The following is a 17,455-nucleotide window of genomic DNA, read 5'->3' on the forward strand; positions in this document are numbered from 1 at the left end:
TTTCAGCCTGCTAAGGCTGGGAAAATAATCACATAGGATCTGCAAAGCAACACTCACTAGGGCAGAGATAGAAACAGAGAGAAGAGAGAGAGAGGGACGAAACTGAACAGAGAGAGTCGGTGACAGTGAGAGAGACAGAGAGCGAGAGAGAGACAGAGAGAGAGGAAGCTATATAGCAACAGAGCAAAGGAGAGGAACTAAGCAAAAGGGAGAGAGAGGAAAAAAGCTTAATTAATTCAGGCTGAATGGGAGGGAGGGATGTTGCTACCTCTGCCGGGGCTCCAGTGCCTTTGCTGTGCCTCTCTGTGTAGCTGGAGCTGTGTTGTGTAGCTGTGGCTCTGCTCTTTGTAGCTGTAGCTGCCGGTTTGTGTTGTGAGGGGCTCGCTGCTCTGCTCACGGGGGAAGGGAGAGCAACCCATGCCCCGGGCAGCTTGGAACGGACTGCCTATCAACCCATACTGAAGGAAGGAACACACACACAGACAGCAAAACTGCTGGGATGGGCAGAGGTATGGGACAAGCTGTGATTCTCTGTATCTCTTTCTCTGTCACTGTGTTTCTCTCTGTTTCTCTGTTTATCTCCATGTTTCTCTCATTCTCTGTTGATCTCCATGTTTCTCTCTATCTCTTTTCGCAGACAATCATTGTCCATTGATTATTACTTTCTGACCAGCCCTTGACCGCTTTCTCGCTCTCGCCATCTGTCCCTGTTTCGCTGGAATGTGTGTGTGCGTGTGTGTGTGTCTGTGTGAGTGTGTGTGCGTTTATTTGTCCTTCCATCTTGCCAAGTGCCTTTCACTTTCACTCATTCTGTTTTGTCCTAAGTAACAGTGTGTGTTGATATCTTGGTTGTTGTGGTCAGTCTCTTAGTGAAAATGATACTAAAACTTGTTTCGGCCTAATGGGGGCCAGTGTGTGTGCTTGTGCTGATTGTGGCTATGATGGATGTATGGGTAATATGGTGGAGCCATAAAGAAACACAGTTACTCTGTCATTCCACTGAACTCACCCTACTGTCCTTTCTCTCAGACACATCAAGCAGGATTTATTTCTTATATTTAGCCATGCTGGATGATGTCTAAGACGGATAGTCATGTTTTGGACATATTTGTAGAATGTCTACATACACAAAAATGTGGATGAACAGTAGGGGAGAGTGGGGTAAGTTTTTACATTCAGCATCACTCCGTCAAGGGAAATATAGTGTTCTTTCTATCAAAGATATCTACATATATTTCAGGATGTTGTGTATCCCTGGAAATAATCGGAATTATTGTAAACAAAACAGTTTTGAAAAAATTGCTTGTCCAAAATAAGTGGTCTCTTGGCACAACTCAGGGTAAGTTAAGCCATCTACAAATTTCTGTACTGAATTAAATATTACCACTACCTTTTTAAAACCATGTCCATCTTTATTTATTTTATCTTTATACCCTGATGAAGACAGCTTGTCTGTCGAAACGTTGGGCATAAATATTTTTGCATCTGAGCTCCTAGAGTGTGTGGCTCTCTTATTTTTTTTAAGTGTTCCACTCCGCTAGCCAGCACCTCGCCTAAATAGGTGTGCGTTTCTTTCACCTCTAGATCTTTATTTCACCAACACAGTTCAAGACAATCCCAATCACGTTTTCGTCTTTTAATCCTTTTAAGCATATTTGAAAACAGGCTTAACACCTAAAACATCTTTGTTATTTTTTTTTAAAGACTTGTAACACAGGCTCTATTGTTGCCCCATATACCAGCGATAATGCCTTGCAATACGCCTGGGAAGAAACCACTTGCTCAACTTGCCATTGGTTCAACCATTGGCTCAACCTACCTCATGACCATTGGTTCAACTTACCCAAAGGCAAACATGTTGATAATATTAGCCCACACAGCTATAAAGATGCATTTTCTTGTTAGGTTAAGGACTTCATACTCGAGCTTATATTGCATCCTCCTAACTGATGTTTAGAACAATCTGAAAATGATCTACTTTGGTTTAGAAACGGGCATCAGGAAACCTCTGACATGATACATTCATTTGACTTGGTGAAAATCATTTGATTTTTACTTTACTTGCTTATCACTTTTCCCAAGTGGTTTCTTCCTTTACAGACTCCATGAAATGATGACCTCTTCCTAAATATTTTGTCAAATGATCCATTTTGAGTATGGTTTGCCAGAAACAAGGGTGGCTCAACTTACCCCCTTTTTGTCATGGTTTATTTCTCACAAGAACTTGTGTTGTCAGAAGAGTTGCATTCTCATAAATAGATTCTAATGTTGCACATTTTCACACATTAAAAACCACGCAGCACATTCTTGACTGTGCTGCTGTGAGACGGGTCGAGTGATAGCTGTCACAGATTTCCAGTCCTCACCTCTGTTTGTCAAGGCTGTCACCGTTTACCTCAAGCTTTGCTCTCTCTCTCTCTCTCTCTCTCTCTCTCTCTCTCTCTCTCTCATTCTCTCTGTCTCTCTCTCTGTCTCTCTCTCTGTCTCTCTCTCTGTCTCTCTCTCTGTCTCTCTCTCTGTCTCTGTCTCTGTCTCTCTCTCTCTCTCTCCCGCTCTCTCTCTCTCTGTCTCTCTCTCTCTCTCTCTCTCTCTCTCTCTCTCTCTCTCTCTCTCTCTCTCTCTCTCTCTCTCTCTCTCTCTCTCTCTCTCTCTCTCTCATTCTCTCTCTCTCTCTGTCTGTCTCTCTTTCTCTCTCTCTCTCTCTGTCTCTCTCTCTCTCTCTCTCTGTTCCATGTGATTCAGGCGCCAGACTTTGATCAAATCGAATCAGCACTCTTAATTACGCCTCATCATCCAATTACTGAAAGCAATGGTTATTCACGCCCGGACCGGATGCCTGAATCGCAGGCTGGGTAATAAACAATGTAGGATGCTTCTGTTCTTGCACGATACACCGAGTGAAGACCTGCCTGTCTACAGAGAATGAGGAGGAATGAGAGTCTCATTCACCACCACCACTAATTGACTATGCTGATCACGTTCTCTGAGCTCAAAACAAATCAAATCAAATGTTATTGGTCACATACACATGGTTAGCAGAAGTTATTGCGAGTGTAGCGAAATGCTTATGCTTCTAGATCTGACAGTGCAGCAGTATCTAACAGGTAATATCTAACAATTCCACAACAAAATCTAATACACACAATCTGGTAAAGGAATGGGATGAGAATATATAAGTATAAAATATATGGATGAGCAGTGACAGAGCAGCTAAGATGCAATAGATAGTAAAGAATAGATAGTGAAGGATACAGTATATACATATGAGATGAGTAATGTGAGATATGTAAACATTCTTAAAGTGACATTAATAAAGTGGCTAGTGTTCCATTTATTAAAGTGGCCAACAGAAAATTGCATCCCAAATGGCTATTTTCTATGTGGTGCACTATATTTGCTTGGAGCCATACAGAAGTAGTGCACTGCCATTTGGGATTCAACCAAAGACATAAGTTAAGCCTAGTTATCAGAAAAGGCAAAGATGCCCATCTGTAACCATATTATTAGAATGAGAGGTTCTATGTCCATTCTATTCATTTCTAATTGTGTGGTTACAGCTTATCATCTTTGCCTTTGAATGGAGAATCCTGTTCTACTCATTCTAATTCTATGGCTGTAACTAATGTTGGGTGACATGTTGTTGCTTTCTCTCTTGAGAAGTTGATCAATAGTCCTAGGTAAAATTAAGATAATGCAATGTCTGATAATAGTGATTTCATTACAATGGTAGTTAATAGTGATTTCATTTGTCAAACAAGTCAAGTGCAATTGGACAAAATAGTCGTAACCCGTGGTTTATACACTTTTCTCTTGGGTATTCGATCTAATGTGGAGTCGTGCTGAATTATCAAGTTAGTTATTGCTTTTGTAATGAATAACCCATCCTGCGAATGTCTGTAGATAGGGAGCCGCCTCTCTGTGCTAGTGGTGGCAGTTTAACAATCTGATGGTCTTGAGATAGAAGCTGTTTGTCCTTGATAATCTTTTTTGCTTTCCTGTGACATTGGGTGTTGTAGGTGCCCTGGAGGGCAGGTAGTTTACCCCCGGTGATGCGTTGTGCAGACCGCACCACCCTCTGGAGAACCCTGCGGTTGTGGGCAGTGCAGTTGCCGTACCAGGTGGTGATACAGCCCGATAGGATGCTCTCAATTGTGCAGCTGTAAAATTTAAGGAGGGTTTTCAGGGACAAGCCACATTTTTCCAAGCTCCTGAGGTTGAAGAGGCACTGTTGCGCCTTCTTCACCACACTGTGTGTGTGCGTGAACAATTTCGGTTTGTCAGTGATATGTACACCGAGGAACTTAAAACTTTCCACCTTCTCCACTGCTGTCCCATCTATGTGGATAGAGGGGTGCTCCCTTTTCTGTTTCCTGAAGTCCACGATCATCTCTTTTGTTTTGCTGACATTGAGTGAGAGGTTATTTTCCTGACACCACACTCCGAGGGCCCTCACCTCCTCCCCTGTAGGCTGTCTTGTCATTGTTAGTAATCAAGTTTACCACTGTAGTGGTGTCTGCAAACTTGATGATGGAGTTGGAGGCGTGCATGGCCATGCAGTAGTGGGTGAACAGGGAGTACAGGAGGGGGCTGAGAACGCACTCTTGTGGTGCCCCAGTGTTGAGGATCAGCGGACTGGAGATGTTATTTCCTTCCTTCACCACCTGGGGGCAGTCCATCAGGAAGTCCAGGACCCAGTTGCACAGGGCAGGGTCGAGACCGAGGGTCTCAAGCTTAATGATGAGTTTGGAGGGTAATATGGTGTTGAATGCTGAGCTGTAGTCAATGAACAGCATTCTTACATAGGTATTCCTCTAGTCCAGGTGGGATAGGGCAGTGTGCAGTGTGATGGCGATTGCATCGTCTGTGGACCTATTGAGGCGGTAAGCAAATTGGAGTCGGTCTAGGATGACAGGTAGGGTGGAGGTGATATGATCCTTGACTAGTCTCTCAAAGGACTACATGATGACAGAAATGAGTGCTATGGGGCAATAGTCATTTAGTTCAGTTACCTTAGCTTTCTTGGGAACAGGAACAATGGTGGTCATCTTGAATTATGTGGGAACAGCAGACTGAGATAGGGATTGATTGAATATGTCCGTAAACACACCAGCCAGCTGGTTTGCGCATGCTCTGAGGACGTGGCTAGGGATGCCATCTGGGCCGGCAGCCTTGCTAGGGTTAGCACGTTTAAATGTTTTACTCACATCCACCATTGAAAAGGAGAACCCACAGTCTTTGGGAGTGGGCCTTGTCGGTGGCACTGTATTGTCTTCAAAGCGTGCAAAGAAGTTGTTTAATTTGTCTGGGAGCAAGATGTCGATGTCCGCGACGGGCTGGTTTTCTTTTTGTAATCCGTGATTGTCTGTAGACCCTGAGACACACGTCTCGCGTTTGAGCCACTGATTTGCGATTCCACTTTGTCTCTATACTGATACTTTGCTTGTTAGATTGCCTTACGGAGGGAATAACTACACTGTTTGTATTCGGCCATGTTTCCAGTTGCCTTGCCATGATTAAATGTGGTGGTACATGCTTTCAGTTTTGCGCAAATGCTGCCATCAATCCACGGTTTCTGGTTAGGGAAGGTTTTAATAGTCACAGTGGGTACAACATCTCTTATACACTTCCTTATAAACTCGCTCACAGAGTCAGCGTATACATCAATGTTATTGTCTGAAGCTACCCTTCCTGTTTTAGTTTCTGCCTATTTGATTGTGAGGAATTCTAGGTCAGGTGAACAAAAGGACTTGAGTTCTTGTACAATTACACCATGAGTTGTTAATCATGAAACATACACCCCCGCCCTTCTTCTTACCGGAGAGATGTTTGTTCCTGTCAGTGCGATGCACTGAAAATCCTGTTGGCTGTAATGACTCCAACAGCATGTCCCCAGCTAGCCATGTCTCCATGAAACAGAGTATGTTACAATCCCGGATATCTCTTTAGAAAACAAATCTTGCCTTAATTTCGTTGACTTTGTTACCTAGGGACTGGACATTAGCGAGTAATATACGTGGAAGCGGTGGGTGGTGTGCACGCATCCGAAGCCTCACTAGAAGACTGCTCCGGCACCCTCTTCTCCAACGGCTTTGTTTTGGGTCGGCGTCTGGAATCTGTTCAGAGAGATAGAGACCTCTGGGAAATCAGAGGGTGTGCATGCCTGTGTGTGCGTGTGTAGTGTGTGCGCGCCTGCGTAGGTGTGCGTAAGTGTGTATATTATGTGTGTGTTTACTGTAGGAGGGTCTGTGGTGCCACTTAGATTAATGTTTACAATCATCCACGATATAAGGAGGTTGTCAGGGTTAAGTTAGGTTTGTAATAGCAGGTAGTGGTTAAGGAAGTTAAAAGATGGGGGACATTGACAGTGACGTCCCACTGTAGCCGTTGTGGACAGCTCCTGTTTCGTGACATGGAGTGAAAAAGGATCAATAAGTGAGTAAGAATATTCCTCCAGTGGTTCCATGTGATTAACATGACCAATCTCATAGGATGTCTCCAGGGGATTGATTACTAACAGAAAATTGCATCCCAAATGGCTACTTCTTATGTAGTGCTCTATATTTGCTTAGTGCACTGCGTAGTAAATAGGGTGCCATTTGGGATTCAACCAAAGACATCTGTTAAGCCCAATTATCAGAAAAGGAAAAGATGCCCATCTGTAACCATATTATTAGAATGAGAGGTTCTACGTGTGTGGTTTCCGCTTATCATTTTTGCCATTGAATGGGGAATCTTGTTCTACTCATTCTAATTCTATGGCTGTAACTAATGTTGGGTAACATGTTGTTGCTTTCTCTCTTGGGAAGTTTATCAATAGTCTGATAATAGGGATTTCATTACAATGGTAGATAATAGTGATTTCATTTCAAACTATTACAGACTACAAAGGGAAGCACAGCCGAGAGCTGCCCAGTGACACGAGCCTACCAAAGGAGCTAAATAACTTCTATGCTCACAACGAGGCAATTAACAATCAAACATGCATGGGAGCATCAGCTGTTCCAGACGACCGTGTGATCACGCTTTCTGCAGACGATGTGAGTAAGACCATTAAACAGGTCAACATTCACAAGGCCACAGGGCCAGACGGATTACCAGGACGTGTACTCCGAGCATGCGCTGACCAACTGCCAAGTGTCTTCACTGACATTTTCAACCTCTCCCTGTCTAAGTCTGTAATACCAACATGTTTCAAGCAGACCACCATGGTCCCTGTCCCCAAGAACACTAAGATAACCTGCCTAAATGACTACCGACCCGTAGCACTCATGTCTGTAGCCATGAAATGCTTTGAAAGGCTGGTCATGGCTCACATCAACCCCATTATCCAAGAAACCCTAGACCCACTCCAATGTGCATACTGCACCAACAGATCCACAGATGATGCAATCTCTATTGCACTCCACACTGCCCTTTCACACCTGGACAAAAGGAACACCTACGTGAGAATACTGTTCATTGACTACAGCTCAGCGTTCAACACCATAGTGCCCTTAAAGCTCATCACTAAGCTAAGGACCCTGGGACTAAACATATCCCCCTGCAACTGGATCCTGGACTTCCTGACGGGCCGCCCACAGGTGGTAAGGGTAGGTAACAACACATCCAACACCCTGATCCTCAACACGGGGGCCCCCAGGGATGCGTGCTCAGTCCCCTCCTGTACTCCCTGTTCACTCATGACTGCACGGCCAGGCACGACTCCAACACCATCGTTACGTTTGCTGATGACACAACACTGACAATGTTGAGACAGCCTATAGGGCGGTCATAGACCTGACCGTGTGTGGTGCCAGGACAACAACCTCTCCCTCAACGTGATCAAGAAAAAGGAGATGATTGTGGACTACGGGAAAAAGAGAACCGAACATGCCCCCATTCTCATCGACGGGGCCGTAATGGAGCAGGTTGAGAGCTTCAAGTTTCTTGGTTTCCACATCACCAACAAACTAACATGGTCAAGCACACCAAGACAGTCGTGAAGAGGGCACGACAAAACCCATTCCTGCACAGGAGACTGAAAATATTTGGCATGGGTCCTCAGATCGTCAATAGGTTTTACAGCTGCACCATCGAGAGCATCCTGACGGGTTGCATCACTGCCTGGTATGGTAACTGCTCGGCCTCCGACCGCAAGGCACTACAAAGGGTAGTGCGTACGGCCCAGTACATCACCATGGCCAAGCTTCCTGCCATTCAGGACCTCTATACCAGGCGGTGTCAGAGGAAGGCCCTAAAAACTGTCAAAGACTCCAGCCACCCTAGTCATAGACTGCTCTCTCTGCTACCGCACGGCAAGCGGTCCCAGTGCGCCAAGTCTAGGTCCACGAGGCTTCAAAACAGCTTCTACTTCCAAGCATTAAGACTCCTGAACATCTAATCAAATGGCTCCCCAGACTATTTGCATCCCCCCCAACGCTGCTTCTACTCTCTGTAATTATCTATGCATTATCCCTTTAACTCTACCTACATGTAAATATTACCTCAATTACTTCGACACCCTCTGTATTTTGTCCCGCTATTGTTATTTACTGCTGCTTTTTAATTATTTGTTATTCTTACCTCTTACCTTTTAAAATATATATTTTTTAAACTGCATTGTTGGTTTTAAGGGCTTGTAAAGTAAGAATTTCACTGTAAGGTGAAATACCTGTTGTATTTGGCGCATGTGACAAATAACATTTGATTTGATTTGTCAAAAAAGTCAAGTGTAATTGGACACAATAGTCGTAACTCGTGGTTTATACATGTTTCTCTTGGGTACTCGATCTAATGTGGAGTCGTGCTGAATTATCGAGTTAGTTATTGCTTTTGTAATGAATAACCCATCCTGTGAATTTTTATATTCAGAGCCCGTAGTAAGATACTCTACATGACTAAATCTAAAATATGTTTTCATGTTCCATAAAAAACCCTCTTACCTCTGATGTACAGGTGTTCATTTTCATCATATAAATGTTTGCCTCTCAGTCTGGTTGTCTCCCAGCCCCAGGCCTCTTCAGAACCAGCCCTCCCAATGCTGGAGCTGGTCAGAAGGGCTAAGGAACAACCTGAGTCTGGGATGTGAACAGGTCTGGTCTTGCTTGCCCATGCATGGCCTTTAGTATCTAGTACAGTATACTGTAGCTTGGCTTCACCACTACCACAACAGACACAGTTCCACAATGTCATACCAATCCCCCTGTTGCCATGACACCCAGCAGCCCCTCCATAAATACTTGTGGTATTTCTGAGCCTCCCCCCGCCCTCAAGAGAATAGAGAGCCCTAACAGCCTGGCTGCTGAGCTCTGATGCTTTCTCAGCTAAGGAGGTGCACAAGGGGGAGAAAGCTGAATAAAAACAGTCAAGCTACATTTTGTGTGATGAGGAGTTAGGGGAGGCACTAAGTACAAGATCCTATTTAGAAAGATGACGAAGATGAGTTGTGATTACATGGATGAGAGGTGCTAATTCTGTGTTTGTCTCAGATCAAGAAGAAGGATTGTGTGTGTGTGTGTGTGTGTGTGTGTGTGTGTGTGTGTGTGTGTGTGTGTGTGTGTGTGTGTGTGTGTGTGTGTGTGTGTGTGTGTGTGTGTGTGTGTGTGTGTGTGTGTGTGTGTGTGCGCATGCGTGCATGTGTGTGTTGGACTGTTTCAGCATCCTGTCTGACGTACCGACAGCGCAAATCATGGACAAATACCATTTATGGGCAAAGTCCAAGCTCCCTCAGTCCAGGGCCCTAAGGTTGACTATGCTCCAGTTCTCTCACTAAACTAACAGGAGATGAAAGATTTGACTTGAACTTTGCCTTTGGTCTGTACCCCTTTCCTCATGTCCTGTCAGAACATCTAATGAAGTTCAGTCCTCCAATCCACAGTTATCGGCACAAGAGTGATGAGCTGCTATACTGTAGCTGATAATGAGCCTGGCTGAGTCAGGAAGGACGATCAAAGAGCAGGGCTCAAGTGGTTCAATCCATTTTAGACTGACCTGTATACCCTACTAGACCTCAGTGGGCTGCTGGATGCTCAATTAATAAGACATGATGCTTTTTCCTCTGTGTATCAATCCGAGTGTGTGTGTCATTCAAATGTACTATTAGTCCCATTCAAATTGAGTTATGGCAAGGCAGTTCATAGAGCTTCATGGAACTGATCCTAGATCGATGACTGTGATCGTTTGAGAATAAGCTAATATAAGACATATTTTAAGGTGTTGCCTATGTGGTCTTCACAATGATGAAGAACACACATGCAAAGCAGGTGGCACCCAAATAAACAGTAGGGGGATTGCAGGTGTGCGCAGGTCAGGCCCATTCCTTACGGATGGATGTTCATAGTGACCTTATAGGTTCAGGGTCAGTGCATATCAGAGATAATTGCGTGCTAGTGTTCTTTAGCTATGATACCTGAACATTTATTTTGCAAGCTATGAAAGAATCCCTGACATTTTTCTTTAGGGCATTGATTTTTTGGTGAGTAGCTGTTTGAGGCTCAGCATTCATAATGAAAAAAAATAATAATTTAAAAAAGTTGATCTTTATTCCTTCTTTGCATTGCTTTAAACACTAAGTGGACTACACAATTGCAGTTTAGTATTTAGTATTCAGTTGTTTGGAGTTTGGGCTGTGATGCTGCAACATGCAGGCCAGGCAGACACAGGCTGTTGTATTGTGTGGTAGTTCAAGCTGAGCTGTTTTTTTTTTTTTTTTTAATTGCCCAGAAAGTCATCTGGACCTCCAGCTTGTCTGTAAACAGAAACTGTCTTTAGATTTTAGGTGCAACTGCCATGACAAAATTCCTTCCTCAACCATCTGTAATTGTCTTTCCTCGATTGCCCTCTCACACACTGAGACCATTAGGGTTATGGAAAGGGTTAATGTCAATTCCATTCAGTCAAGTCAGGAAGAGTTTTTCTCATTCAGTGTATTTATTGAATTGGCTGAATTTAAATTAATTTGACCCTTACCCTGGTTACAGTCGGAAGCCTTTGACACAGTGACACTTTGGTTCAACATTAGCTTGTCCTCTTTCCTGAGTGCCCCACTGTTGACATGGTTTTCTTTTGTTACCCAGTAAATGGGTTATGTTTTTTCCAGACCAGCAGTTATTCCTATTTCTGTCCCCATCTCATCTCTCTTCCCTACACACACACAGGCACATAATATCAAGTGGAATAAATAGACAGTGAGTGACGATAACTTGGCTATACAGTATACACAGGGTACCAGTGCCGAGTCAACTGGCAGGGATACGAGGTCATTGACTAATGATTAGAGCATTGGGCCAGTAACCGAAGGGTCGATGGTTCAAATACCCCAGCCGACAAGGTGAAAACCTGTTGATGTGCCCTTGAGCAAGGCACTTAACCCCAATTTGCTCCAGTGGCACCATACTACTATGGCTGACCCTGTAAAATAACACATTTCACTGGACCTATCTGGTGTACAAAACATTAAGAACACCTGCTCTTTACATGACATAGACCGACCAGGTGAAAGCTATGACCCCTTATTGAAGTCACCTGTTAAATTCACTTCAATCAGAGTAGATGAAGGGGATGAGACAGGTTAAAGAAGGATTTTTAAGCCTTGAGACAATTGAGACATGGATCTTGTATGTGTGCCATTCAGAGGGTGAACGGGCAAGACAAAAGGCTTAAGTGCCTTTGAACGGTAGTAGGTAGAAGGTGCCAGGCACACCGGTTTGAGTGTGTCAAGAAATGCAACGCTGCTGGATTTTTCACTCTCAACAGTTTCCTGTGTGTATCAAGAATGGTCCGTCACCCATCCAGACAACTTGACACATCTGTGGAAAGCATTGGAGTCAACACGGGCTAGCATCCCTGTGGAACGCTTTCAACACCTTGTAGAGTCCATTCCCCGAATTAATTTGAGGGCAAAAGGCGGTGCAACTCAATATTAGGAATGTGTTCCTAATGTTTTGTACACTAAGTGAATGTGACAATAAAAACATTTATTCATATATTTTTTGGGAAGGGATAAAGTGACTATGCAACAGGCTAGATAATAAGCAGTAACATTTAGTATTTAGCAGCCTTATGGCTTGGGGGTAGAAGCTGTTCAGTTTCAGACTTGGTACATCGGTACCGCTTGCCGTGCGGTAGCAGAGAGAACAGTCTATGACTTGGGTGGCTGGAGTCTTTGACAATTTTTAGGGCCTTCCTCTGACACCACCTTGTATAGAAGTCATGGATGTCAGCTCAGCCCCAATGATGTACTGGGCCATGCACACTACACTCTGTAGCGCTTTGTGGTCGAATGCCAAGCAGTTGCGATACCAAATGGTGATGCAGCCAGTCAAGATGCTCTCAATGGTGCAGCTGTAGAACTTTTTGACGATCTGAGGGCCCATGCCAAATCTTTTCAGGCTCCTGATGGGAAAGAGGCGTGGTAGTGCATTCTTCACGACTGAGATGATGTGGACACCGAGGAACTTGAATATCTCGACCCCCTCCACTACAGCCTATGTGGATGGGGATGTGCTTGGCACTCCGTTTCCTGTAGTCCATGACCAGCTCCTTTACTGAGGTTGTGGGACTGCCAGGTCACTTACTTCCTCCCTATATAATGTCTCATCGTCATCGGTGATCAAGCCAACCACTGTTGTGTTGTCAGAAAACTGAATAATGGTGCTGGAGTCGTGTACTGCCACACAGTCATGGGTGAACAGCGAGTACAGGAGGGGACTAAGCTCACACCCCTGAGGGGCCCCCGTATTGACAGTCAGCGTGGAGGATGTATTGTTGCCTACCCTCACCACCTGAGGCCAGCTCATCAGGAAGTCCAGGATACAGTTGCAGAGGGAAATGTTCAGTCTCAGTGTCCTGAGCTTAGTGATGAGCTTGGAGCTCACTATGGTGTTGAACACTGAGCTATAGTCAATGAACAGCATTCTCAAATATGTTTTCCTTTTGTCCAGGTGGGAGAGGGCAGTGTGGAGTGCAATAGATATTGCATCATCTGTGGATCTGTTGATGTGGTATGCAAATTGGAGTGGGTCCAGGGTGTCTGGGATGATGGTGTTGATGTGAGATGCTCTCAGACATGGTTCCGTGTTGCTTGCCTCGAAGCAAATATAGAAGGATTTTAGCTAGTCTGGTAGGCTAGCATCACTGGACATCTCACGGCTGGGTTTCCCTTTTTAATTCATGATAGTTTGCAAGCCTTGCCACATCCCCACACTCATACAAACAAGTCACTTCAAGCTGACAGCAGATAGAGGGTCAGGGCCTATACTGACTGATGAGGAGACATTGTGATGCTTTTATCATGAGTACCACAGTCACTTCCTGAAGAGGGGATCCTGCATTCCATTGTTGCTTCCTGCCAGCAAGCATGTCCACATTGGCACAATGTGTTGCTATCAAATATATTTCTATACTTGAGATGTTTCACATATGTCACATGTACTTTATTATTGGCAGTGTACAAGTTTCATTTTTTGAGGACTTTACACCAAGGAACATTTAAACTGGAATGGCACTCTCAGTAATGGTTGCACAAAAATAACTAGTGACCTTAGAACTATAAGGTTCTATCTGAAAAAATATGTTTCCAAGATAATTGGTTTTAAAGTTCAGAACACTCATTGGTTTGAAAGATGGCAGCAATTTTTAATAAATATCATGAATTGGGTAATTTGCAAACCACGCCCTCAAATATTTTAATGAGCACCCATCTCTACATTATGAAATAACTGGGCTTGGTATGGGCTAGCCCGTGCTGGGCTTGGTGTGGGCTATCCCATGTTGGGCTGGTGTCCTCTAGCCTGTGTTGGACTGGTATGAACTTCGTGTGGGTTAGCCTGTGGTGGGCTTAATATGGGCTAGCACCTTGTTGGGCTGATGTGAGCTAGCCTGTGCTGGGCTAGTGTAGGCTAGCTCATGTTGGGCTGGTTTAGGCTAGCCCGTGTTATCTGAATGGAAGATAAACTGAATACTGGGTGAAACATGAGTGTATCAAGAGTCTCAGAGCAGGAGTGCTGACTTAGAATCAGACGCCCCATCTATATAATCTTATTCACTATGATCTAAATTGATACTAGATCAGTACCGAGATGCTTGTGGATTTGAGTCCTAGCTGTGCCTGTCTGGCATTGGCTGTCTTCTCATTACCTTTGACTGATTATGCTCTTTCAAACTACCCCTCACTCCATGTATTTCCTTATCTCTCTCTCCCACTACCTCTCTCCCCCTCTCTCGCTCCCCCTCTTTCTCTGCCTCCCTCCCTTTCTTCCTCCTCCCCTCTCTCCCCTTCTCTCTCTCTCTCTCTCTCTCTCTCTAGGGAAGGTGATGTCTTGCACCTCCATTCCTCTTTTATCGTCGTGGTGATCAGTATCCTAATTTGGCAGTGCTGTCTCTCTAACATGCTCCAGCCATTCAGGCGAGATAAACGGCTCACTCCAGTGCAAGTTGTGCATTTATGTTTCAGTAGGTACTAGCGAGGTGGAGTACACTCGAGGTGGAGTACACGCTCACTCCCTTTAGTACTACCTTGATTTTTCTTTACACGTTTTGCAGGTCGTTCTTAACACATTTTGCATGTCTGTTTCCTGAAATGGGAGAGGACCGGTAAACATTTGCCCTGGTTGTAATAGAACTAGGGAGGGACGGTAAAGTTTGTTTCCCTTGGCAGTGTAAAGATAAACAGATCTGGGATCAGACTGTGCTGTCTTGACCTTGAATACTGGCAAGACATCACAAACAGATCTGGGACTAGGCTACCCTTGGAGAGGAATACGATTCAGATGCTGATCAGTAGGTGGCTGATTGTGCTCTCAGAATTTGGACACACACAGGTGGAAGAGGAAAGTGTGAGTGTTATTTTGATTGCTGTGTTCAAAAGAGACTGTAGGTGAGTGTGTGTAAGAGAGAGAGGTAGAATCAACTTACAGTATATAAATGTAAATATGTTCCTTTCAATTTTGTTTTTAAATCACATCAACACAAGCATTTCGCTACACTCGCATTAACATCTGCTAACCATGTGTATGTGACAAATAAATTTGATTTGATTTATTATTACTTTTATTATTACGTGTTATACCTTTTATATTATTTCTCTATTTTCTTTATTTCTGCATTGTTGGGAAGGGCCCGTAAGTAAGCATTTCACTGTCAGTCTACACCTAGTTCACCCTGTTTACGAAGAATGTGACAAATACAATTTTCTTTGACATTCTAGTGTGAGAGAGAGAATACTGTGTCTCTAAATATGGTGGGGAAAAGTGTACATTTGGCAAGCCCTGGGTGGCACTAAAAGTATACTATAGGGGAGAGTGGGATAAATTGAGCCAGCCCTTCCCACTGGGCACACATTAGTTGAATCATCATTGTTTCCACTTAATTTCAATGAAATTATGTTGAACCAATGTGGAATAGACATTGAATTGACGTCGATGCCCAGTGGGTTGTTTCTAGGAAACCAGATACAAAATGAATTATGTGGCAAATAATTAGGAAGAGGTCATCATTTCATGGAGTAGATGAAGGAAGAAACCACATGGAAAAAGTGGTAAACAAGTTAGATAGAGAAAAAGGACTTTCCAGCCAGGTCTCATAGACTAGATGTAACATAGTACATGAAAATCCAGGACACGCAAAGACAGAAGGTTACTTCACAAAAATGAAAGGAGGGTGGTTTGTCAGGGTGTATGGGTAGGTGTATGAAGCGAACAACTAGAAACCCAAAGGTTGCTTGTTCAAATCTTATCATGGACAAGTTTAGCAGTTTAGAAACTATGCAACTAATTACTACTGTTTAGTTATTTTGCAACTACTTAGCATGTTAGCTAACCCTTCCCCTAACCATAATCATAACCCTTTAACCTAATTCCTAACCCTAACCCCTAGCCTAGCTAATCTTAGCCACCTAGATAACATAAGCATTAGTCACCTAGCAACCTAACTAACGTTAGCCACAACAAATTGTCATTCATACAAAATGGATGATGGAGATCCACAAATGAATACATACCATAAAACGTTACATATCAGACTATATTGAGTTTCCCCAGATTTAATTTTACTATGTTATGTCTACCCCTGAGTCCAGGTTAGATTTTGACAAAGTCAAATGAATGTATTGTGTTATAGGTTTCATGATGCTTGTATCTAAACCAAAGTTGAACGTTTTAAGATTGTTTTGTACAGCATTTGAGGTTCCAAACCTAGCATCTTTTTAACTGTGTGGGATAATATAGTCAGAATATTTGCCTTGTGGTATGTTGAGCCAATAGCCAACATACAAATGATTATAACATGTTGCCAGTTTAATGCACAATATTGTTGCAATGTGTCATGCATATGAACTCAGGATAGTGCATTGTTATAGAGCAGATATCATCATGCCCTGTGTTCACAAACGTAAAACAAGTAGGGGTCTAGCCCCTTCAGGTTCTTGAGCGAGCAGGCAAGGAAGTGAGAGAAGGGAAGAAGTCCATTCGAGCAGCATCAAGGGATGAACAAATAAACTGAATGGCACTGAAGACATACAGTACATGGACAAAAAAGAAAACAAACATGTACCTGTTCGAAGGAGAGGCAATGATACAGTAGCAGAGGCACACAAGGTCTTTTCTGACTACATGGAGGCTGAGCTTGCTAATTATATTAAGAATCTGGTGGACCAGTTTCATGGGCTTAGTAGCCTCAAATTGGCACATTGAAACAACATCCCCGTCCCAGACAACTGGTCAAGATTTGGAAGGGTAAGTGATATTTAACAGAGAGATCTATATCTAAATACAGGCATACATTTAAGATATGCAATATACCACATCCCCAGAAATTAAACCTTGACCTACCAGCACCATCACCCACTGTCACAGGACACCGCCACCCACTTACCCCAAGGCGGCTCAACTTACCCTGTCCCTATGCCAAGAGACCACATTTTTGGAAAAGCTACGTTTTCAAAACTGTGATGTTTACATGAATTCCAAGAATACACAACATCCTGAAATATACAAAAACACCTGAAGTGTACAAAACATTGCACCCTCTTTTGCCCTCATAACAGCCTCAATTCATTGGGGCATGGACTCTACAAGGTGTTGAAAGCATTCCACAGGGATGTTTACCCATGTTGACTCCAATGCCTCCAACAGTTGTGTCAAGTTGGCTGGATGTTCTTTGAGTGGTGGAACATTCTTGATACACATGGGAAAATTTTGAGCGTGAAATACCCTGCAGCGTTGCAGGTCTTGACACACTCAAACCGGTGCGCCTGGCAACTACTACCGTACCCCATTCAAAGGCACATAAATATTTTGTCTTGCCCATTCACCCTCTGAATGGCACACAGATACACAATCCATGTCTCAAGGCTTAAACATCCTTCTTTAACCTGTCTCCTCCCCTTCATCCACATTGATTGAAGTGGATTTAACAAGTGACATCAATAAGGGATCAAAGCTTCCACCTGGATTCACCTGGTCAGTATATGTCATGGAAA

The 17,455-nt window shown here is 43.6% G+C and overlaps 1 protein-coding gene across 1 annotated transcript in view; it reads left to right on the forward strand.

The window, feature by feature from the left end:
* Positions 1-286: 286 nt before the first annotated feature.
* LOC139406072 (diacylglycerol kinase beta) overlaps positions 287-17,455 on the forward strand; it is a 154,788-nt gene continuing 137,619 nt past the window's right edge. The window contains exon 1 of the mRNA XM_071148539.1: positions 287-509. The gene's annotated coding sequence lies outside the window, so the exon portion shown is untranslated. The remainder of the gene's footprint in view (positions 510-17,455) is intronic.

The sequence above is a fragment of the Oncorhynchus clarkii genome, chromosome 3 (assembly GCF_045791955.1).
Source record: "Oncorhynchus clarkii lewisi isolate Uvic-CL-2024 chromosome 3, UVic_Ocla_1.0, whole genome shotgun sequence".
In the NCBI taxonomy this organism is placed as follows: Eukaryota; Metazoa; Chordata; class Actinopteri; order Salmoniformes; family Salmonidae; genus Oncorhynchus; species Oncorhynchus clarkii.